At 42.6% G+C, this 24026-nt stretch overlaps 1 protein-coding gene across 18 annotated transcripts in view; it reads right to left on the minus strand.

Moving 5' to 3' along the window:
- ADGRB2 (adhesion G protein-coupled receptor B2) overlaps positions 1-24026 on the minus strand; it is a 1191470-nt gene that overhangs the window by 1052287 nt on the left and 115157 nt on the right. The gene's annotated exons all lie outside the window — the stretch shown is intronic.

A 24026-nucleotide genomic window follows, 5' to 3' on the forward strand; every position in this document is an offset into this window, starting at 1 on the left:
AGGCATCTGTTGACTTCTGTGTTGCTCGATCGGAATGTGTCTTAAAGAGTCAGTCATCTAAATACAGGAACAATTGGTGTTTCAGTTTCCTTAAAAAGGCTGCTATAGGAGCCAGGCACTTTCTAAATATCCTGGGTGCTGAATTCAGACCAAAAGGAAGAACTCTGATGAAAGGGGATGTGGAAATATGCAACTTGCAAGTCTAGAGTTGATATATAATATCCTTTGTTAAGTCGTAGGAGAATATCTTGCAATGTGACCATGTTTAATGATTGTCTTTTGAGATATTTGTTGAGATCTCCGACATCGATGATAGGCTGCCCTTCTTTCTACTTTGTGCATATAAGGAAGAAACTGGAATAGAAAGCCTTTCCTTGTTGTGAAAAAGGGACTCTCTATATCGTTCTCTTTCGGAGCATGGTCTTGACGTCCAACTTGAGCAATTGTAGATATCTGGGAATGGACATGTGTGGTGGGTTTGATGGTGGAATCTGAATAAACTCTAGATTGTGTCCAAACTGAACAAGGTTTAGTACCCATTGATCCTATGTTATCTTTTTCCAATGTTGGGTAAACTGGGATATTCTGCCTCCTAGCCTGAATGGTGATGATACAGGAGTAGCTGGAGCCTGAAACAGGTCACTGGCGAAGACCAGCTTCTTTTGCCTGTCTTCTGAGTACCGCAGAACCTGTAAGATGCTTAAATGCAGTGGTGGCGATATCCAAGGCACAGTCTATGATCTAAGCTAATGTGAACTCCTCTTCTTGCAAGATCTTGTTTGCCTCTATGTTAGCTTTTTCTAGAAGTTGATCTATATATGGGGCAATGTCAGCCCATAGCTGATGATCATATCTTCCCAAAACAGCCAGGGAATTTGTTGCCCTAACTTTTAGTCCCGGCAGTGACGAAAAACACTTACCAATATTGTTCAAGCATCATCCCTCCTTGTCCAGCGGTGCAGAGATCAGAGTGGACGGGTTCTTAGATCGTCTTTGGGCTGCCTGTGTAATTACTGAATCTGGCTTTGGAAGGCCAGTTAGGCAAGCTGGGACGACTTCAGGGGCGTTGTATTTGTTTGACAAAGCGCGGAAGAACCACTGTTACTGTAGCTGGATTTTTCATTACTTTTAAGCCTTCTTCCCAGATATAGCTAACAATGGGCATGGACCTTACACTTTTCTGAAATGGCTCTTTAAAGTCATATAAAAACAGTCCATCTGTTTAATGTGGACAGGGAGTGCAAATCTTTTAGCTTCCTTTTCCAGCAAATTGTGAAAACCCCAAATATCTTCCGGGGGTGAGTATACAGGGGTGGATGACTGAGATGATGGGGTAGGGATGAGGTAGTCATCCCATTCCAAATGGGTGTCAGTGAGGTCCCCTTTCCTCTCTCTCTCTTCTTAAGAGGTATCTGGATCATGGAGAAGGGCTGTTTGCGGTGTACGTCCTACTGAAGTACGCAATGACCTAGGTCTTTGTGCTGGAGTATATGATTGAGCACTGGGAGGTGTAGTAACCTTGGAAGTTTGTTCTGCAGGAGCTGTAGTAGATGGAAACCGCTTCCTATAATCTGAGAACATAAGTTGTAAAGCAGAAATCAAACTGGCAGGAAGACAAACTTCCTGGATTGGCTGCTGCTTCTGTTCATGTGAAGGATAATACTCCTGGCATTCATATTCTTCTTCATAGCCTTCCTCTTCATCTTGGCACTTCACATGTATCTTGGAGGGACTATGGATGACCCCAAGGGGGCCATTCTCATCCAAGTCTTCTTCTTCCAAGAGATGAACTGGTATCAGTGGTGTCACCTTGCTAGAAGATGTGTGTCCTGGTGTAAAATACTTGCTATTGTGGTGTTCTGGAATTTTTCCTGTTGTCGAAGGTGTCCCCAACAATGCAGTTGATGGGTCTAGTACTTTGATCTTGCCTGCTGTTGATGGAGTAGTCAACAACGGTGTCGTCGTCATTGGTAAGGTAATCAGCGTTGACAGTGAAGCTGTTCACAGTGTAATCGACGATGCGGTCATGGAGATCTTCTTGACAGTCTGGTCATAGACACAGTCGAAGAAGATGTTGAAGAGAAGGAAGAGGTGGTGGACAATGTTTCTAATGTAGATGCTGTCGCTGATGGCGCCATATATGTTTTCTTCATTGACGACGATGTCCTTGTCGATGGTAGGATACTTGTTAATGACCTATCTGTCGGCAGAGCTGAGGAAGGTTGTTTTGAAGGAATGTCTAACCTTTAAGAGGGGGGCACAGGGGGCTCAGAGGATGACTTCCTGACCTTTTCTGAAGAGGCAGTAGTTTCTTCTTTCTCCATTCTTGAAGGACATTTCTCTGTTTGAGGAGATTATGAAGGACTTCAGCCCTTGTAAGTCCCATGAGCGGTCTTTTTGTGGCTTTCCTTGGCTTCTCAGAGGGGGATCTGGAATGGGGTGTTTTTTCCCTCTTATAAGACGTTCTAGAGGTGACAAAGGAGTCCTTGCTATCAGAGTCAGAAACTGGCTCTTTTCTGGTTTTGAGCTTTTGTAGCCAAATTATCAGTCTTCCTTCCCTGTCCTTCAAATTTTCAGTTCAAAAGATATGACATATCTTACAGTCTTTGGCAGAATGATCCGAATAGAGGCAATAAATGCAGTCTTTTTGAGGGTCTTCGGAGTGAAGCCTCTTTTTTTCCACAGGTACTGCAAGCCCTGAAGAGACTTTTCTTTTCCTTCTCTGACATGATGAAAAGAAGACAGTGTCAAAAAACTCACTGTGGGACCAAGATAAATACCTTCCTAGTACAAATAGATAGAAAATCTTTTTTTTTAAGTTTCCAAGAAGGAAATAACTGAGCAGAGCTCAGTGGAGACTCCCAAGCATGATGTGAGGTAGAAATTCTGAGGGACTGGGGATTCTCTCAGGAGTGTTCTAGAGGGCTAGGCAGCCTGATTGGCTGACAGATAAGTTTGGTCTCTTTTTTAAATAGACTTTGGTAGGCTTCAAAATTGAAGGGCCTAAGGCCTTCATGTTCTATATTTAATTTTGCATTGGTATTGTATAGTACTGTGGACTCCCACCTCGACAACTGGGAATGATTCATGCATGTGAATCTATGCAAAGTTCCAATACTGGAGTAACTTGAAAATATGGAAAAGGTGATAGTGATAGAATCAAGAGGCGATTAAATAAGACATCTGAAATAGAAGTTTCTCTAGTAACACCCTCATGAGGCAATATTGTTTTACAATGACATTTTCTTTAATAAAAATAAAAGTGATTCCACAAAAGGGTTTGAAGAGTACAAATGCATAGCCAGCACATTCATCCATGTGTGGGAATCAGGTATGTCAAACTCTATTGTACTGCATTTAGTATGTCTAGAATACACTGCCACCACACAGTTATCTGAGTAGCCAGCACTATAAAGATGAGAACATGTAGCATTTTCAAGATTAGACAATTCAAATGGTAGATGGCTCCACAAGTCAGAAACAACAGAAACATATTTTATCAATCACATGCTTTTTTAAACTTGGGAGTATTCATGGCAGCAGGACTTGATTAGATTCCAAATGCATTCATTCAAGTAGTGGTTAGTGTAAGACTGAATTTAAGTGCAGGTAGGTTAAAACATTTCAGTTCATTGAGCTCTATGTTGTTAGACCAATTTATCACCTACCAAGGAAATCTGTCTTCAGGGGCTTAAATCAACAACAAATTATCTTCTCAGAAAGCTTCAAAGAATGCCATTAAATTCTAGAAAGCTATTTTCAGTGTGGACAAAGAGCACTGCAGCATCTGCATAGAAAGAGAATACAACCAGATATTCTACCTGCGTGTTGGCACCTCCTTGGAGAGAGCACCCCTAAACCTCAATACAAAATGCAGTCTTCCTAAAGAATAGGTTACCAAACAGTTTCCAATAGTAATGACAGCAACTTTGATTAAAGATTTTGGATAGAAGTATTTGGGGATCAGACTGTGGACTTTCCTTGTGTATAAGAACACGTATTGCTGTGTTTCAGGATACAAGTTCCACCCCAGAACATGACAATGAGTTAGCCACTCAGAGTATAACTGTTCAGACTCCTGAATATCTGTCACCTGAAACAAAGAAAAGGTCTGAAAAATCGAGATGAGACGCAGGCAATTCTATGAGAAGAACCTTTTATTTCCTCATCTAATTTCTATTTGTGGGGAGAAACTGGAGACTAAATGCTACAACACCAAGAAGCAGTCTCATTTAGCGAACTACTATTACCCAAAGCTTTCTCACTGGACCCCTCAATGTATTTATAATGAACCCAGTAAAATGTTAAAGCCATTACCAATTTAAAATTTGTTAGCTAATAGCGTTATTCAATCAATACATTAAAAGGAAAGTGGGCCCATAACAGCCTACTACTGTTAAGTGCCTCTTCTAAAGATACATTTCAACCATAATCCAGCCATCATTCTACTTCACATTTTCAATTTAGAAATGTGGTTGTTAAAAGAGAAGCTCCTTTAGATGCCACCTCACCTTTGATAGAGCGTGTATTATTCAATCTGTTTCAAGAAATATCATGGTTCATTCACAAATGAGTTTCCCGCAAAAGATTTTTATTTGGTTTTATCACCCTTAGATAGCCCAAGACTTTTCATCTTTATAGCAGCCAACTCATTTAAAAAAATGACATTTATTACAGCATGTTAAATTAAATGAATTATTGATCATATAAATCTTTCATTAAGAATTTGATTAAAAATGTGTGCACCAAGGCATCCCTTTATTTTACACCTCTAATGAAGTCAGCAGTACCACGTTCTTTTGCAATGGAATTCTTAAAGGTTTCCATGTGCTTATGGCTTCACTTATTTTTGTGTTACAACTTTACATACTGTGAACTCTATAAATGTCCATGTGAAAGTAAACAGCCCTCTAACCTCTCTCTAATTCAATGTTGCCTTCCTATCAGATATATTTAAGAAATGGAAAATAATTTACATCTCCAGAGAAAAGAACGAAAATTACATTAGGAACAGAGTAGCCTTTGCAGCCTCTGAATATCGTGTTCTGGTCAGTTTATTTGCACAGGCCACACCAGAAAAAAACAGTGATCAACCAAGTGCACTAATTGCTTAAAGAATATGATCACCCTGTGAACCTTAGAAATATCCTTTTCCTGTTGTCATCACTTACAAATGGCTTAACCACTACCTTTTAAATGTCATTTTTTAACTTATGGGTTTTGCTAACATTCTTAACTGCACCCAAAAGAAGGACATTAGCAAAATAAATGAAAATGGTGCTTCTTTAGATATGTGCAGGTCTACAAACCACAGGAATTAAGTCATCTGGTATTAAGAGTGTTAAGATTGTCCCAAAAGGACTGGTGTTCAGGATTCTTTGCTTAATCATTCAGAACCTGATTATGAGTCTGGCGGTCATTAGACCGCCAGACTCGTAGTGGCGGTCAGGACTGCTGCTGCTGTGGCGGTCTGACCACCACGTTGTGACCCTGGTGTTCAGACTGGCAGGATACTGCCATCTCTGCTGGGATTTGTGATTCTGTCGGGCTGATTGTGGCGGAGTCGTAATCTCACTGCATGCCGCACCACCCTGCTGATTACGACCTCGTTCTCTGCCAGCCTTTTCATGGCGGTATCATGGGCAGTGTAGGGGTCCCCCTGTCCAGCACCTTCGTAATGTGAGGGTGCAGGTGCACCCTGCAGCTGCAGCATTGCTGCAGGCTCGATTGCGAGCCGGCGACAATGCCGTAGCCACTTTCCCACTGGACTGACAGGCAGAAACCTTGGTTTCAGCCAGTCAGCCCAGCAGGAAAGCCAAAATGGGCCCAGCGGGGAGGTAGCCAGCATGGCGGCAACCTCTCATTCGGAAGTTTGGCAGATGGGTTATGCCCTCAGCCTTTCAGTTTGTTGTTCAGTCTAAATATCAAACAATTTGTGAGGCAATTTCTACTGATGGAGGTCTTGCATTTTCTGCTCAGGTGCACCCTACTGAAATACATGTATGCATATTTCTCATTTATAAACATGTGGCTCATTTTGTGTGACCTGCATATTTATCTTATAACATGTGCTTTGTTGTAGGGCGATACTGCCTCAATTGCTCACATATATGTATTAGTGTGAACTATAAAATGTAGCAGATGCTAATTCTTGAATTCTACGTCATTAATCAGGAGGTCTAGCTTTTTTCATAATAACCAGAAAAGGATATTTAAGTCTGACACAGGAACCTTCAGCTTTCCCCGAGATCTCCATTCAAGCACTGTAAACTTCTTAGATGAAGGCTACAGACTCAGAGAATCAGGCCTTATCTCAGTTTTGCTCAGGTCAGAATGCCATACACAGAGAACGAGCTTCTCAAAGAACAATAGTTGATGGAAAATAACTTCTTTATGCAGTCAAGGTATGGTTGTCAGAACCCACATAAGAAATCAAATTGTCACTTAGGTGGCTAAGAAGGGATTCTATAATTCAAAGCTTTGATTTCATAATCATCTGAAATATTGAAATTCCTTTCTAATATATTGTTTAATAGCCTGATTATTACACCCGTTATGCTTATATTATAGTAACATCTATTCACATACTATGCACTAGATTATGGAAATGTTTAAAAATGAAGCCTTTTACATAAATAGTGTGGATTTCTTGTTTGTTCCTCTACGGGTAAAGAGGCTCTGGAACTCACTAACAAATAATTCTGTAATGTTGCAGGACTAATCAATAACCTACACTTAACGGCCCCAAGTAATGTTTTTGGGTTACTGTACGTTTAATTTCAGGTTCAGAAGATAAGTTTGCGCTTTACAGAGAGTTTGGGATTTATAAAATTGGGCCTTTTCTGCTTGAAGTCCACAAAAAAGTATCACTACAATATATGCTTACAAATCCACCAGTATTGAATGAATTGCATAATATTGAACTACCATGGGACTGATTACGAGGCTGGCAGTCCTAAAACCGCCAGCCTCACGGTGGCAGTCGGACCGCTGCAGTTGTGGCAGTCCGACTGCCACTTTACAAGACTGCCGTCTCCGCCAGGATCTAATATCTCGACAGGCTGAAGGCAGTATTAGTTGTAAGTCAGCGCTGCCCTGCTGATTACAACCTTGTTCTCTGCCAGTCTTTTCATGGCAGTCTGACCACCATGAAAATGCTGGCGGAGAACAAGTGCAGGGGGCCACATGGGGGCCCCTGCACTGCCCAAGGCATGGTCCCCCTGCCTAGAACCCTTGAAATGCGCACTGTAGCAGTGTCATCGGCTCAATTATGAGCCAAGAACAATGCTGCCGCACCTTTCCCACTGGGCTGACCGGGGAGGAAGTTGTAATAGGGCAGGTGGAAAGACCTCCAGCTCTGTGGCTGTCTCCTCACCACAGGTCTGGCGGTCAGGTTTGCCGACCACCAAACTCATAATTAGGCCCTATGTCTCTAACTGACGTTTAAGTATCTTTAATCTCCTGGCTCATTTCCACCTTCCTCTGATGTATCTCCCCTTCCAATTTCTTATAGTGAGACACAATTACAGCAATACACTGAGAAAAGCATAGTCCTCTTTTGGGTCTAAAGTTGACATTTATAGAATGATTCTTCTTGGTGAATTAAACTGACCTTCACATTGGAAAGACCAACATATTGTGGAGTCTTAGGGGAATTCTGCACCTTGGCTTGATTAACATTAGAGCCGCTAGTGTTCTCCATAGGAAGACCAAGGTTTTTACTCTGTTAAGTACAGGATTTTATGAGCCTTGATAACTATAAAAGTTCTTCATAAGATGCATTTTAATCTCCCATTGATGTTTGAAATACCACTTCACTAGTGATTGCATAAATAGTGGCTACTACTGAACACTCCATTTAAAAAGCAAACCTTTTTCTTTTAGTAAAGGAATAATGAATGAATTGTTGAGAACACTACAGGTCTTTAATATGACTGAAAAAGTTACCTCTCCTGAAGATTAATCATTGACTTTAAGTGCTGTCACAACTGACACAAATCAAATAGAGAATGGGAAAGACAAGACTCTAAAATGAGATAAGTACCACTGTCAAAGTCTACAGGCCCCAGTTTTCCAATTTTATTGCAATTATTTCTACTTGGTGTGCTTTATCCTCTTTTTACAAATTTCATTGCTAGTTTATATCAACTGAAGCATAAGTAAACACTCATTAGCATGCCAGCAGCTCATGGTGCCCTAATTTTGTTAAAGGAAGGCAGTCTTCATTGGGATAGTGCCTGATAAATTCCTTTCTGCATTTTAAACTAAAACATTTATTGGTATATCACAGACAGGAATGCTATGCAGCAACTGCAGTAGGCAGCAGTAATCATGTATCTCCCTCATCTTCCTTTAATGCCAGCATGGAGGTCACTGCTTCTTGAAGTGGTATAGGCGGGCGTGGCAACAATGTTTTCCTTGTTTATTGCCTATGATGTTTTAAAGCTTTTGACTGCAGAGATGTAGAGAATCTACATGCTCAACAGAAATGTCCTGAAAGTAAAAGATTGTAAATATTTTAGGGACACCATTTGCCTTTGGTTTTTCAATGCGATATCAAGATCTTGGCCCTGGCATGTAGCAGATTCCTCAACTTAGATTATCTTCCCTTGAGGTTCAATAATTTTGTTTAGTGTGCACAATGCTCCAGAATGTCAGAGCACTTGAAATGGCAAGTTTCATGGGGCTTACATAAGCATAAACAAATGCATAACGAAGAACAAAATTACAAATATATGAATAAGGATAATACCACCTAATAAAATAGATAATATTGAAACAGGGACTATTAACAAGTGTATACGTACTTTACTTAGGTGAGAAAAGTCTGCTCTATAGTACTCCGTGTACATTCAAGGCATTCTAGTCTGTGTGTAGAGAGCTGTTAAAGCAGAGAGCAATAAGAAGTATATGCAATGTGACCAGCATGCCCCTAAAACCATAAGAAACTAAACAAATTAAAGATAATACGGAAAAAGCGGTGCTTGAGAAACAATTGTTTCAACTCATTTTTGAAAGATGATAAATATGGAATAGTGTTGATAGAAGAAAAGAAGAAATTGAAAAACTCTAGGCGCACAGATCATGAACGACTGGTTCAACCTAAGATTTGTTGAAGATGGGGGGGATTTCCAGTAAGAAGTTGAATGTTGCTGATTAATGACCGTAGCCTATTATCATAGGACAATGGTAACTTTTATCACCATATGACATGAAGGTGCCATAAGCGCACACAGAAAAAATACAATTGGTAGAACGCTGGAACAATTTTTGGAACCATGTGAATCTGTGTATAATCCTGCCATAGTCACTCAAAACCACTCACGTAGCTATTTAGTAGAATAAAAAAAAGTTTAGAATGAAAATCAAGAGTAAAAGTTTCAGCTGACCAATGTCACCCCAATGAGTATGTATTCAATTAAAGGTAATGTCTCTGTAGGTGGGATATATAAGGGGAGGAGAGAGTTGAGGCGGGAGGGTAATTTCAGTAACCCCATCCCCCAATCCCATCATGTCTTAGCTGCAAGGCATGTACAAACAGTGCCAGCTTACTTATAGCTGCAAGAGAGTGAGGCTCCTCTGGGTGGTCCCAAAATCATTAGGCTATCTGTCATCACTGAAGAAGATATAATGTATTGTCATGTTACTGCAAGGTCCATTCTCCACAGCTGAGGGAAGCAAGACATACAAACCAATAAAGATAAATTATTAGCCTTACAGGGTGTCCATTATCTCATGCAGGAGCACTTTCTGCTCCATGAAAAAACTGACATGCTTCGGAGCACAGGTGGAAACTAATATAAAATCGAATTTCCATACTGTTTTTGCCAAAATTGTATGCATTACTGTTAAAGTTAGAAACCTTAAATCTTCTGCCATTGGTGTAGGGTCGACCATAAGGAAGCAGATCAGTGTGAAGGTGATCTCTACGGATTTCAGAAAGCAACACCTGGGCTATGAAAAGGATTAGTTCTGAGCCAGGTGCCCTAAAATTAGTTCGTAATTTAGAATGCAGAGCTGCAGGTTGCAAATGATTGTATATTTGTAGCGGAGCAAATGTGAAACACATATTTTCAAAGTCAAATGCTTTGGCCTGATGAGTTTAAGTAGGAGTATTTTGTTACATACGCAAGCATAACACACTAACACACACATATTAATATATATATATATATATATATGTATATATATATATATATATATATATATACATACATATATATATATATATATATATATATATATATATATATATATATATATATATAGTTATGACCTAGTTTCTTTAGAAAAAGCATTTTTTCACTTGGCTATATACTTTGGCATCCTTTGACAAATCACCATGACATTTTCCAAAAAAAAGTGTCAAGTTCGGTCTTGTTGTGCATGGAAAGTTTCAGGGTGATCCATCAAGCAGGAACCGTGAAAAAGTGGGGGATCAAAAAAAGTGTGTTTCCCATGTTAATTCATATAGGAATTTTAGACATCAGTGCAGCCTGACTTGCTTGACGGCATTACACCAAATTTGCTAGAAAGGTAGCTTTCGGTCCAGAAAGCGTCCCTTTCGTTATTCAGTGTACATCCGTTCAATAGTTTTTTAGATATTTAAAGAAAACCAAATTTGTATATCTAGGGGCACAAACAATTCGCAAATCCTCCCAGTCTTGTGCAGAGATCTGACTGGCTGCCAGCACTTCAAGCAGGAAGTTTTGGCAGCCATTTTGTGATTCTGCTTCAGCCGAGCCACCAAAAAAAACACCCAAAAAAATAAACGGGGTTAGGGTATGAATACCTTAATCCCCTAGCCTTGGTCCAGAGCGATTTCTTTTTTTTTTTTTAATCCTTGGCAAAACCTGCAGCTGGATTTGTGGATTTTTCTGATAGTTAAAAAAAAATCACAGTCTCCCACGCTCTTAGTTCATTTAGCCCCCAGGTGGGCCAGGTCCTGGGGGCATTTAGACTATAACAAAGGCGGGGGGCGCACGCCCCGCCCAGACTTTTAGAAGCCCTGAGGAACACCATCTACTCAGGGCAATTCTGAATAGATAATGTACGGGGGCAGAAGGTACCCCTCACCACCACCTCCCTGGGGCAACAAACCAATAATTGTAAGGGGGGCATGAACCTGAGCCCCGGGAACCAACACCTTCCTGAGGCTAGGTCTGAAAAATAAACGGGGCCATGCAGAACCCCCGCAAACCATTAGCTCCTTGGGGCTAGCCTCTGAGCCCTGGGGACCGCCACCTCCCTGTGGCCATATAAAATTTTAAAATGGAGGTGGGGACGCATGACCCTCCCATCCGGGAGCCATATGTAGCCCTGGGACCGCCACTCCCCTGGAGACAGCTCCTGCTATTGCCTAAGGTGCTCATCCTTGGAAGGTAGCATTTTGCTTGGCAGGAGCTGTGACAGCTTCCACCAAGCAAAAGCAAACATAACTCCGCTCCCAGCAACCGGGAGCGGTAAAACTGCTCCTGCTTGCTGGGAGCGGAATTTTAATCTCTTTTCCTGCCCGCTGTCATGCAGGTGGGGAAAGAGATTAAACAATTGCTTCAGCACGCAGGGAGCTGCATTTTCTGCAGATCCCTGTGTGTGAGCAGTGCAGGATCCCGCAGGAGGCCTGGAGCCAGCTGGTACCCCAGGGGCCTTGAGGCTTCCCCCCGTCCCTTAGATGAATAGCACGGAAAAAAAGCACTGGCTTCTTTATAATACAAATCATCCAAATGTGTTTTCCTAGCATTTCCACCTTGTAAAGTTATCTGATGGAGATGCTCAAGTAACAATCACATTGGCAAAGTAATCGACACACAAGGAAAGAGGAGACATTACCTCGGCATCCTTTACGCAGCTGTAGTGTAGGAAATGCACTATACCTTTACCCAACGAGATATCACTTAATAATTAACTAGTAGAAAGTACTCCAGTTGGATAGACATTTTGCAGAAAACGCTGGCCTCTTCTTGGATACCTAAGCAGGGCAGGATTTATTCTGGCATGATGCTCATTTCACAGAAAATAAATCTCAACAGGAAGCATTTACAGATATAAACAAAGCAGGTGCCCAAGTTGAAGCTCCGTTTCTGTGAAGTACTAATCATCCTAACTTTGTGCGCATGCATTTCCACTGTGAAAAGCTATCAGTAAACTTTGAAGGAGGTGTTTGCATCCTGGCTTTTTTTTTGTGCAATATCTCATGTAGTGACTGTGGCGAGTGGGTTCTTTCTTGTCATCTGCTGCTGAGACCACATATTGTGTTATCCTTTAACCAACAAAGATGGACAGCTTACTAAAACGACCCCCAAAAACATGCTTCCAACCAATTTTGGAGATGCATTCTTGATGAACAGGAATATGATAACATCTGCACCAAACAAAGAAGCACTTCATGAGTGCCATGGGGTAGGCCAGCCCTGCAGCCAACCCTACCAGGCCCTGTGGCCAACTCCCACATGCACGGGAGCCAGGGTTGGTGTGGTTATTGGGTTTTGTCTGCAGGCAAGGCCCTTTGGGCAACGCCTGCTGCGCACGTCCAAATGACGTGTGTGCTGCGGGGTTCAGTGTTTATAGGGGGTTGGCGTAGGTCAGGCCCTTCAGCCAACCACCACCGTGCACAGCCCAATGTCATGCATGGCAGTAGCTGGAATAACGAATAGTAATTAAAATTACTTTACATTAAAAAACATAGAAATTCACTTAAAAATACCAGCGTTTACAGGGACGTTATAGTTAGGTTCTGAATATGTATACTGTATCCTGGGTTGCTCTGCTCAACAAACTATTAGTTGGATGGTGAGGAGCAGCTGAATTCAAGAATAGATGACAATGAATAAAGAATTTTAGGTACATGGTGCAAATGGTGCAAATGCACTGACCAAGGTTGCATTATCTGGCTTTCTTTTTACCTTCTGCATTAAAACATAACATTCCCCAAACACTAAAACCACTAATCCCTATGAAACATGCACAGGCTAGATACATTTAACAAAGCGCAGTGATTTAGCACCTCAAAGAATTAAACAGAAAGCATCAATACCTGTTCTAAAAAAGGAGAGAGAATGAGATAAACCATGTAGAGGCTGAATTGCACAAAATAACCCTGCATCAGTCCCAGCCATCACCTGACCACACTGCCTGACCCTAAACAATTACTACACCCACAGTGCCTCCCCCACCTCCATCAGCAGAAAAGAGCACCTTGAAACACATCAACCCAGGGTGTTCGATGCGCAAAAGCAAAAATAAACATGTTACGCCATCCACAGCAACACCCTAGGGCCTACACAGGAGAGGCAGCTATTTCCTCAGGTCACTAACAGTATCATCGTCAGGGCAGTGTTGGTGGGGGCATAACTGTTTGAAGCTTATGACTAGACTCTGTCACTTCCAGCAGCTGCCATGAAATGCAATGGTAAAACCTAATACACCAAAATGAAATATGTTAAGAAGATCACAGAGAAATACACTTTTCTGAGCCCTGTCTCAATGGACAGAAACAGAAGACCCCTCACCACAACACCCCCTCCCAAATCCCTGTAGGTCATTGCTGCTTTTAGCAGCAGTGCAAAATATAAGAATCAACAAAATGCAAAAACAAATGGTTTTGAAGCACCATTTGTTATGCATTGTTTATTTTTAAAGCATTCAAGCGCTGCAGGCAGGGAACACGACCTGCACATACACAGCAACAAAACTGGCCTCTAGAGCAGTGAAACCTGTCACCCCTCCAGGAAAATGCCTAGTGCTTGGTAGCACCAGTCCAAGCCTGGGTCCAACTGACGTGATGATCTCCAGTCAGGGAACAAAATGTTGAATCCTGCCTCCTACTAGCAGACTCTGGGCCTGTGGAGGCAAGTTTAAGCCGATTGGCAGCTGTTGCAGCAGAGCATGAACGTTTACAGGAGAGGTCTCCCTGCTTGCACAAATGGCCTAGGCCATTTCCATGGGCTCAAACTCAAAAAGACTGGGTCTGTAGTTACTGCACAGGTTTGGAGATATGGCACTGTCCATAAATTAGCCCCCTGTATTACTCCCCAAATATACTGTACTGTTGCTGGACCTGCTTGGTGGGAGGCAAGAGTCCAAAGATGGTGCGCACCAAATCTGCCTTCCCTTCAAATAATCTGGAGCCATCAAGGCACATGTACACCACAAAGCTTGCACATCTGAAAACGTGGCTGCTATCATCCACACATTCCTTCTTAGCAAGACTCCATGTTGGCAGAGCTACTGAGGCCAAATGTGGTTTCCTAGCTAGCTCCCAAGACATACTTTGCTGAGGCCTGTGATATCATCTATTGTTTTAGCAAGCAAAGCTCTGTGATCCTCCAGCATGGCCAGCAATATATCACTGGCCGTACTCCATAATGTAGAGGTGTACCTGCCCAGAGGGCACACAGTTCAAGGATAGTAAGGCTAAACTAGTCAAAAACTTTCCTTTTCCGACAACATCAACACTTTTTGACTGTCTGTCCCCATGGGTGGTTGGAAAGGCATTAGGAGAGACTTTTCTTTTTGATGCCTATATCACCAGACTTTCTGGCTTGGGGTGCCATGTCAGAAAATCAGGATCAATGTGGGCTGCTCTGTCTGCTTGTTACAGGTCGACTGAATGGAGCCCCAAGCACTGCTTAGACCACGTGGTCACTAGAGTGTCTGTGAGGTCCTCACTGAAAGACAACAGTTTCTCAGAAGATGCAGGAACGGGATGAAGGATTTCACACAATAGGTAGGCAACTGTAAATATAGCACTTCCCTTTTCACAATTATTAAAAGACACAATTTCTTGAGATAGTGGCTCAGGTGGCATGTCCAGCTCAGTTTGAGAAGAAGTATCTAGCCCTCTGGCATTCAATAAATCTACGTAGCCAACTCACCACCATCAGTGTTGTGAGGACCATTTTACATATCTTAAATTGTATCAGTCGGATCTCAATAACGCTTCTGATAGTGCTGGTGTTGAGATAGAGGCTGCAGACTTTAGTCGATCTGCATTCTGACTGGTTGTGCCTCTGTAATCTCCTATTCCAAAATAGGCTTGGAGAGATTAAAAGATGGAAGATGGGGTCAAGTCCCATTGAGTCTTCTTGTGCCTCTGGTGCCACTTTGAATTAATGAAAGAAAATCGTTCATGTTTCTTGCTCTAAACCATGGCCTCAGGGAAGCAGTGGGTGCGGCGGACACTAAAAGGTCAAAATTACTATTCTAACTCCCGTCCTAGAATATCTAGGGAAAGAATAACTTTTCCCCAAATATTCCAATAGGCTTATTTAGTATTCCAACTGCAGTACTGGGGAAAGTTATAAATTTCCCAAGAATTTTAGGAATGCTTGAAAAGTACTAATTTTGAATGGTAGAAATTGCAGCCACCCACATCTGGATAGCTTTCGGGTACATGAGACCACATAATTATGATTTTAACTCATGACTGGAGCCCAAACACCAAAGGCATGCTGTGCAGAACTGTGGCTGATACCTGTAGTGGCAGCAGTTTGAATCCTGTCTTTGGGCGACACGTAGGCCCTGGCAGTCTGCCTTAAATACATTTTAGAGTTATCCGAAAAGTGACCAAAATGGGAGCAGAGCTACTGATCCCCATCAAATGGTGCAGGAAGATAGGAATGGAACCAACATACATGCACAAAAGTGCCACTTCTGTGCGACTCACCTCTCTCACGTCCAGTGCGGTACGAGTCACCAGAGCCACACAGGCTGCCTATCAGGACACATGGGCATTGATTAACAATTCACCAGATCCAATTTGATGCCTGGGGATATTCTAAATATGAGGAATCTGAGGTAAGAAGTATCCACCAGAATACAGACTTACACACACACACACACACTCTCTGTCCTGACAATATTTAAGAGTAATATTGTCGTTACAACCTATTTGTAGGTCTATAATTTGATAGCAATAATGTGGGATAAGCCCAAGTAAAGTTGGCCTTTTTTGAGAAGGATAAACAGCTTACATGTTGCAGTTATAGTAGTATCATTATTTATACACATCAATATTGGGGTCTTTCATGATGTACTGGGCATAGGTGGGAAAGATATACACACACACATTCACACTCACACACACACACACACACACACACACACATCCTTGTGGGGACTGTGTGGATACCTGCCTTGTGGGGACTAACCTTTCCCAATGTTTTTAAAATATACTAATAGCAGGAAAAGTTAAGAAAAAAATCATAATATAGGATCCTGCTTCAAATTTGCAAATATATTGTCATTTAATCTCTTGTACCGAACCATCCTTCTGGGGACCTTAACATGTGCTACCATCCTTGTGGGGACCTAATCCAGAATTACCATTTGTGATTGAATACAGCCAAATCACAAGCATAAATGTTCATTTTTACTGAAGTATACACAAATAATATCATCATCCATTCATATATAGTCCTGCACATATGTGAGGGGCACACAAAATATAGATAATGCTAATAATATGTTAGAAAATATCATGTTTACACACAGGTGCCAAACACAGTATTTAACCCATATTTTTGGTGCTCACTCAAGGGAACTAAAACAGAGAGAAATAAACAGATGGAATTAAGCAATGTGGTCACGTGGAATCCAGAGTTTGTCTATTTACATTTTTACCAAGCTAGCTTGAAATGTCATGTAATGTTAGTACCTGCATAGGGGTGATTTGTGATGATGTCCATAGAGGTGGTTTGTGATTAGAGTAGCACTATACTTTCTTGAGATGATGTCAGCCTTGACAAAAGTACCCACTGAGGTAGCGTGTGAAATTAATGATATTTGAGTTCCCACAGATATAGGGGGTCATTACGAGTTCGGCGATTGGTTTTCACCGTCCATCAAAACTCCAAGAGGGTGGTTGCTGCCACAAAGGCTATCTTTTCCACCGGCACAAATAAGGGTTTCCTTTCCTACTAGGCTGGCAGCAGAAATCTCCGTTTTTGACCACCAGCCTAGCAAGAAATAGGCTACAGCATTGTCACTGGCTCGTTATCGAGCTGGTGGCAATGCTGTAGCCCGGGGGCAAAGCAGACAGTGAACTTTGTGATGGTGCTGGGCAGAGGCCCCCTTGTGGCCCTCTGCACCTGTTCTCCACCAGCCTTTTCATGGCGGTAACACCACCATGAAAAGGCTGGCAGAGAACGAAGTCGTAATCCCCAGGGCAGCACTGCCCTAGCAGATTAGAATCTCCCCCACCTCCAGACCGCTGGGATCCAAGAGCCTGGTGGAGCGGCGATTCCCTGGCGGTCCAACCACCAGGGTTTTAACGTGGTGATCGGACCACCACATTGGCGGTGGTCAGGACCGCCATAATCATAATGATCCCCATAATGTATGAATACAGGAATGTTCACATTCTTACAAAAATGGTGTATGAAGATAATCATGTCCAAGTCCACACAAAGATATTGTGTAAGTCAACGATGTTCATCCTCCTATAAGATAATGTGTGAGGATGGTTGTGTTGAAACCCCCACTGAAATAATCTGTAAAGACAGTCCTCAAATCCTCATACTGAGTGTGTGTGAGTGTGAAGATAATGATGTTCAAATCCAAACTAAGTATCTGTGTGATTATAGAAATGTTATTGTCCCCATAGAGATAGTGCTTAGTTATTGTGGTGTGCAAGACCTCGCTAGACATAGGGGGTCATTACAACCCTAGCACCGCCAACAGGCTGGCGGTGCTTCCCAGGTCATTACGACTGCGGCGGAAGCGCCGCGGTCGCACCGCCGGGGCCGGCGGTTTCCCGCCACAATGGCTCCGGCTAGCAGCACTGCCCAGGGGATTACGAGTCCCCCTACCGCCAGCATTTTCCTGGCGGTTTGAACCCCCAGGAAAAGGCTGGCAGTACGGGGAGTCGCGGGACCCCTGGGGGCCTGTACAACTTTTCACTGTCTGCTATGCAGACAGTGAAAAGCGCGACGGGTGCAACTGCACCTGTCGCAGGCCGCAACACCGCCGGCTCCATTTGGAGCCGGCTCCTGTGTTGCGGCTGAGATCCCCGCTGGGCCGGCGGGGATCTCCAAATGGCCGCGGTGGGGGTGCGGCCGCATTGGTCCGATCTTGGCGGGCAGAAGGTCGTAATGAGGGCCATAGTGTGTAAAGATAATCTTGTTCAAATACCCACTGACATAGTGTGCAAGGACAATGTTCAAGTCTTCAAAAAGAGAAAATGTGAAGAACAGGATTTCAACCCAAACACAGATAATGTCTGATTATAGGAATGCTCAAGTCCCCACAAAAATAGTGTGTGATTATAATGATGTTCAATTCCCCAAAGAGATAGTGTGTGATTATAGTGATGTTCAAGTCCCCACAAAGATAGTGTGGGGTTACTGTGATTCTTAAGTACTGATAGAGATAGTGTGTGAAGACATTCATGTTCACATCCCCACTGAAATAACATGTGAAGACAATGTTTAAGCCCACACACATATAGTGTGAGAGGATAATGATGTTCATCACCAAAACATAGATTGTTTGTGGTTATAAGAATGTTCAAATTTCCACAGGGATGGTGTGTGAATGCAGTCAGGTTCAAGTCCCCACAAAGATAGCATGCAATTATGGTAAAATTCAAGTCCTCACAAAGGTAGTGTGTGAACATAGTGATGTTAAAGTCGCCACAGAGATAGTGTGTGATTACAGTGATGTTCAAGTCCCCACAGAGAAAGTATGTTCTTATTGTTATTCTAAAGTCCTCAAATAGATGATATGTGTAAACAATTGTGTTCACATCCCCACTTAAATAATGTGTAAAGACAATGTTAAAGTCCACACACACATATAGTGTGTGAAGATAATGATGTTCATGTCCAAAAATAGATTTGTGTGATTAAATGGAGTGTTCAGGTCTTCACACAGTTGGAGTGTGAAGAAAATCATATTTAAGTCCCCAAAGAGATATTATGCAATTATAGTGGTGTTCAAGTCCACTCCCCTCTATGCCCCCTTATTCTACATCACTCCACTCTGACACTCTACTCTGCTCCACTCTATGACATTCTACTCCCCTCTATGCCATTCTATGACACTCCACTCTAGAACACTCAGCACCATTCTGTGCTAATCTACATCTATGCCCCTTAACTTTAGGACACTCAACTCCACTGAATGCCATGCTGCTCTATGGCTTTACTCTATGCGATGCCACTCCACTCTATGCCCCTTCACTCTAAATCCCTCTGCTCTACAACCCTCCACTCTAAGACCCTATGCTCTATGATACTCTGCTCTACGCCACTCCCTGGCACTCTCTGCCACTCTACTCCCATTCACTCTACCCTCATTCACTCTACTGCCCTCCACTCTAAGCGAATCCACTCTATGCCCCTCTACAACATTCCACTCTGCAACACTCTATGGCACTCCATTCTAAGCCCATCCACTCTATTCCCTTACACTCTATGCACCTCCACACTCTGTCCCTGCACCCTATGCCATTCTACTCCACTTTACAGCACCCTGCACTTCTATACTCTACTCCAATCTACGACACTTTACTCTATGCTATGCTACTCCACTCCATAACCATGCCACTCTGACATTCCACTCTATGCCACTGTACTTTATGACATCCCACTCCATTACACTCTACTTTATCCCACTCCACAGTACTCCTCTGTACAACACTCCACTTTGTCACCCAACTCCACGCCACTCTATGCCCTTCTTCTTTACAACACTATACTCCACTCTACTCTATGTCCCTCCATTCACCTCCTCGCTATACCCCTCCACTCTATGCCACTCTGTTCCGTTACACTGTACTCTACTATACGCCACTGTACTTTATGCCACTATGCTCAACTGTTTGCCAGTCTACTCAGCTGTTTGCCACTCTACTCAGTTATTCGTCACTCTACTCTACTCTGACACTTAACTCCACTCTATGACAGTATAATTGACACTCCTCCCTATGATAATTTACAGGGGCAGAGCTGAGCATAAATATAAACACACTTAATGAAACGCAGGTCCCCACAAGACAATTTTTTAAAAAGTTGTAAAGATTGACACAGATGTTCCTGAAGTCAATTTTTTATCATTTAGAAGACATTGCCTTGTGGGGACCTGGTTTCAGGTCCCCACAAGGCACAGAGTGAGGTAGAAGTACAAATGTATTCTTATATCAAGAATGTAATGTGACTGGTGCTCATGTAAAGTTCTCCAATACCTTGGGGTTGAGTTTGTGCTATATAAAACTGCAAAAAAACAAGCATTGGAAATGCAACAGTGGTTGCATTTGCTTGAGTTAGAATAGTGATTCTCAAAGTTTTAAAGTCAAGAGAATCTGAATTTCATTAAGGACACGGAGGCTGATATTATGCATATTCTTTTAATAATGCCACTCCTGAAGCACTTTAAAGTACATTACATCATAGTATAACAATCCAGAACAACACCATAGCAACAGACAAAAGGCCCATGCATGGAACCAATCATCCTCTTCAGAATCTGCAAAATCACAAGTAACTTGGAGCTTCGATAGATAAATGTCGAACTTGTACTTCGATTGAGGCTGCTCATGAATTTGATTTCATTACTGATTATCGGAATAACACCAGAAAAATCTTAACAATCATATTAAACATGTACCAATGAACTAAAATAATGTAGATCTTTTTCCCTCCCCCCTTTTAAAAAAAATGTTTAGAGGGAGGGATAATGTCAGGCTCAGTATCCTAAATGAAATTCAGATTCTCTTGGCATTAAAACTTTGAGGATCGTTATTTCATTACAGGACTGGAGGCCTCCATTATGTATGTTAGTAGCTCTCTAACACAGCATTCAACATGTGTTCTATCGGTTTGCAGTAGAACTTTGAAAAAAAAGAAGCATTTGCCGGCTGCTTTCATAATATCCTCAAGTCTTGCACCTTTATACAAGGCTTGACTGGCCATTGCCTCTCTTAAGGAATGGGCTTGGAATATTTGTAACTGCACACCTGCTTCCTGCATAATACACTTCACCCATCTAGCAATGGTAACAGCAGATATCACATGAAATGGTTTGACAAATGACATTATTAGCTGGGTGATGCCATTAGGTCTAAATTCAAGCATACGAGATTCATATTCCCTCATGCAATCAACAACACATTTTTTTTTCACGCAGTGAATCTTGGGTAGAAAATTCTGTCAGACATAGGGGGTCATTCCAACCTTGGCATGCGGCCAAATATACGCGGCCCCCATTCTGACATTCCCGCTGGGCCGGCGGGCGCTAACCAAGTTAGCGCCCGCCGGCCCAGCGGGAATGAGGCCGCAACACAGGAGCCGGCTCTGAATGGAGCCGGCGGTGTTGCGGCCGTGCGACGGGTGCAGTTGCACCCGTTGCGCTTTTCACTGTCTGCTAGGCAGACAGTGAAAAGCTGGCCGGGGCTCTGTTAGGGGGCCCCTGCACTGCCCATGCCAGTGGCATGGCATGGGCAGTGCAGGGGCCCCCAGGGGCCCCAGGACACCCCTTACCGCCAGCCTCTTCCTGGCGGTGAAAACCGCCAGAAACAGGCTGGCGGTAAGGGGGCCAGAATCCCCAGCAGCGCTGCCCTGGCGGATTCTCCCAGCCGGGGCAAAAACGGCGGAAAACCGCCGGCCCCGGCGGGGCGACCGCGGCTTTACCGCCGCGGTCGGAATGGGATTTGAAGCACCGCCAGCCCGTTGGCGGTGCTTCTGTCATTCTTGCCCTGGCGGTCCAAGACCGCCAGGGTCAGAATGACCCCCATAGTCTTTGTCCTTTTAGTAATATCAAATGTGACCCCAAAAAGATCATAAGTTCTATTACTTACCTCTAATGCCTTCACATAGGAAGCTCTGCAGCAAGAAATTAAACATAATAAACAAGCCAGTTTCATAGAAAGTTTTTTTTGTGACTAGAAACCTATTAATTGTCCACTTTGAGAGCAGTGAGAGTACCAAATTAACATCCCAAAGGTTTTATATCTTGGTTTGGGGGGGGTCTCCTTAGTCTAATGCTTTTTAGAACACGGCAAACCAGAACATTTGTTTCTCAAACTCTTACCATTGACCAAACTATGTCCTGCAGATATGGCAGACCAATAACAGTTAATAGTTCTATAACTTAGACCCCTATTGAATTGACTCACTAGAAAATTAACTATGTTGGATATAGGAGCCTCCAGGGGATCCACGTTCCTTTCCATGCACCAACTAGCCCAATTTTTCCAGATTCCATGATATCTGTAATGGGTTCCTGGTGCCCATGATTCCTAGAGGAGTTCCGGAGCTCTTCCCGAAAGACCTGACAGCTCATTAGGTCACCTGACACTTTCCAGGAAAGAAGGTTCAAAGTCTTGTTCTGAACTAAAGGATGTTCTCCTCAGTCAATGTCTTTTAGTAGGCCCTCCTTTGCCGGAAGGTAAAATGGAATGTAGCAAGCAAGCTTCAGAATCATGGGAAACCATGCTTGCGAGGTCCAGAGGGGAATAATCAAGATAAGGGAGCATTTCTCTAGTCTCACCTTCTGGAGGACCCTCTGAATCACTGTGAATGGAGGGAAGGCATAAGCCTCACTCCTTTCCAAGATTGTAGGAATGCGTTCGCTGCGACAGCCCCTGGACCCGGCATCCAACTGTAATGATTGTCCAGTTGAAATGTCAGTCTGCTCGCAAAGAGATCTATCTCTAGGGGACCCAAAAGTGCGATATTTGGCTGAAACAAGACCTGTTTAGTTTCCAATCACTGTAATCCTTTAAAAATCTCGAATTCCAGTCCGCTGAAAAATTTTCCTTTCCAGTTATATATTCTGCTCTTGGGCTGATTTCGTGCTCCAAGAAAAAAAGCCAAAGTCTTTTTAGCTTATATTGCCAGATCCATGGATCTGGTACCTCCTAACCGACTGATATAAGCTACGGCAGAGACACTGTCCATTTTCAATAGAACTGCTCTGCCTTGTAACTGATTCTTGAAAGTCATGTGAGTGTATAAACCTGCAGTCAACTCTAAATAGTTTAGGTGAGTTAGCCTCCCTAGGTTTGACCATAATCCACCAGTTCCTTGTGCATCCATGAGTGCACTGCATCCAGTCATATAGGCATCTGTTTCCAGCACAAAGTCTGGTAGACAACCAAAAATTGCCCAGCCATTCCAAGCATCTAAATTCTCCAGCCACCAATTCAGCTTCTCTTTCACTGTCTGATCTAGATAAACCTGGTCCCCATACCAAGGGCTCGAACAGAGTGCTTTTGCTTTTATCTGTTATAAAGCTCGGTAATGCGAAGGACCGGGAAAAATTGCTTGCATCGAGGAGGATAGTAAATCCTAGAGTCTTGCCAATTCTCTCAGAGATAATGAATCTCTGCTGAGAATGTATCTTATTTCTTTCCTGATCTTTTTTACTTCTTTAGAGGAAGGAGAAGTAAATCCTTCACTGTGTCTATTGTAAAGCCTAGGAACTCTAAGGTATGGGAAGGAGTAAGGATCCATTTCTCTTTGTTTATTATAAATCTCAAATTCTCCAAAAGGGAAATGATCAACCTCAGGTCCTTTAGTGTCTGTTTATAGCTTTGCAACAAAATCAGACTGTCGTCTAGGTATATGATCAACCTCATGCCTCTTTCCCTTAAATAGGAAACTACTGGTTTCAGTACCCTGGTGAAGCACCATGATGCTGAAGAAAGACCTAAGGGTAGTGCGCAAAATTGATAAAGGTGTTTTTTCCAAAAGAACTGGAGGTATGGTTGAGAATCAAATGCCATAGGGATTGTGAAGTATAAGTCCTTTAGGTCTAAGTTTACGTTTAGTAATAGGTATCTTAATAGGTGGATACCCTGCATTTTGAAATGGTGGTAATCTAAGAACTTGTTCAGTTCTCAAAGGTTTATGACAGGTCTCCAGCCCTTTTCCTTCTTTTCAACCAGAAAAAGAGTACTTGTAAAAACCTTCTCTTTCAAACCTACTTCTCAAATCACACCTTTTAGGAGCATAGATTCTTCTACTTTCTCCACCTCCTGTTGTTTCTTTTTGAGTACCATTTCCCTCACAAATGTTAATTGAGAGGGA

The sequence above is a fragment of the Pleurodeles waltl genome, chromosome 3_1 (assembly GCF_031143425.1).
Source record: "Pleurodeles waltl isolate 20211129_DDA chromosome 3_1, aPleWal1.hap1.20221129, whole genome shotgun sequence".
Lineage (NCBI taxonomy): Eukaryota > Metazoa > Chordata > Amphibia > Caudata > Salamandridae > Pleurodeles > Pleurodeles waltl.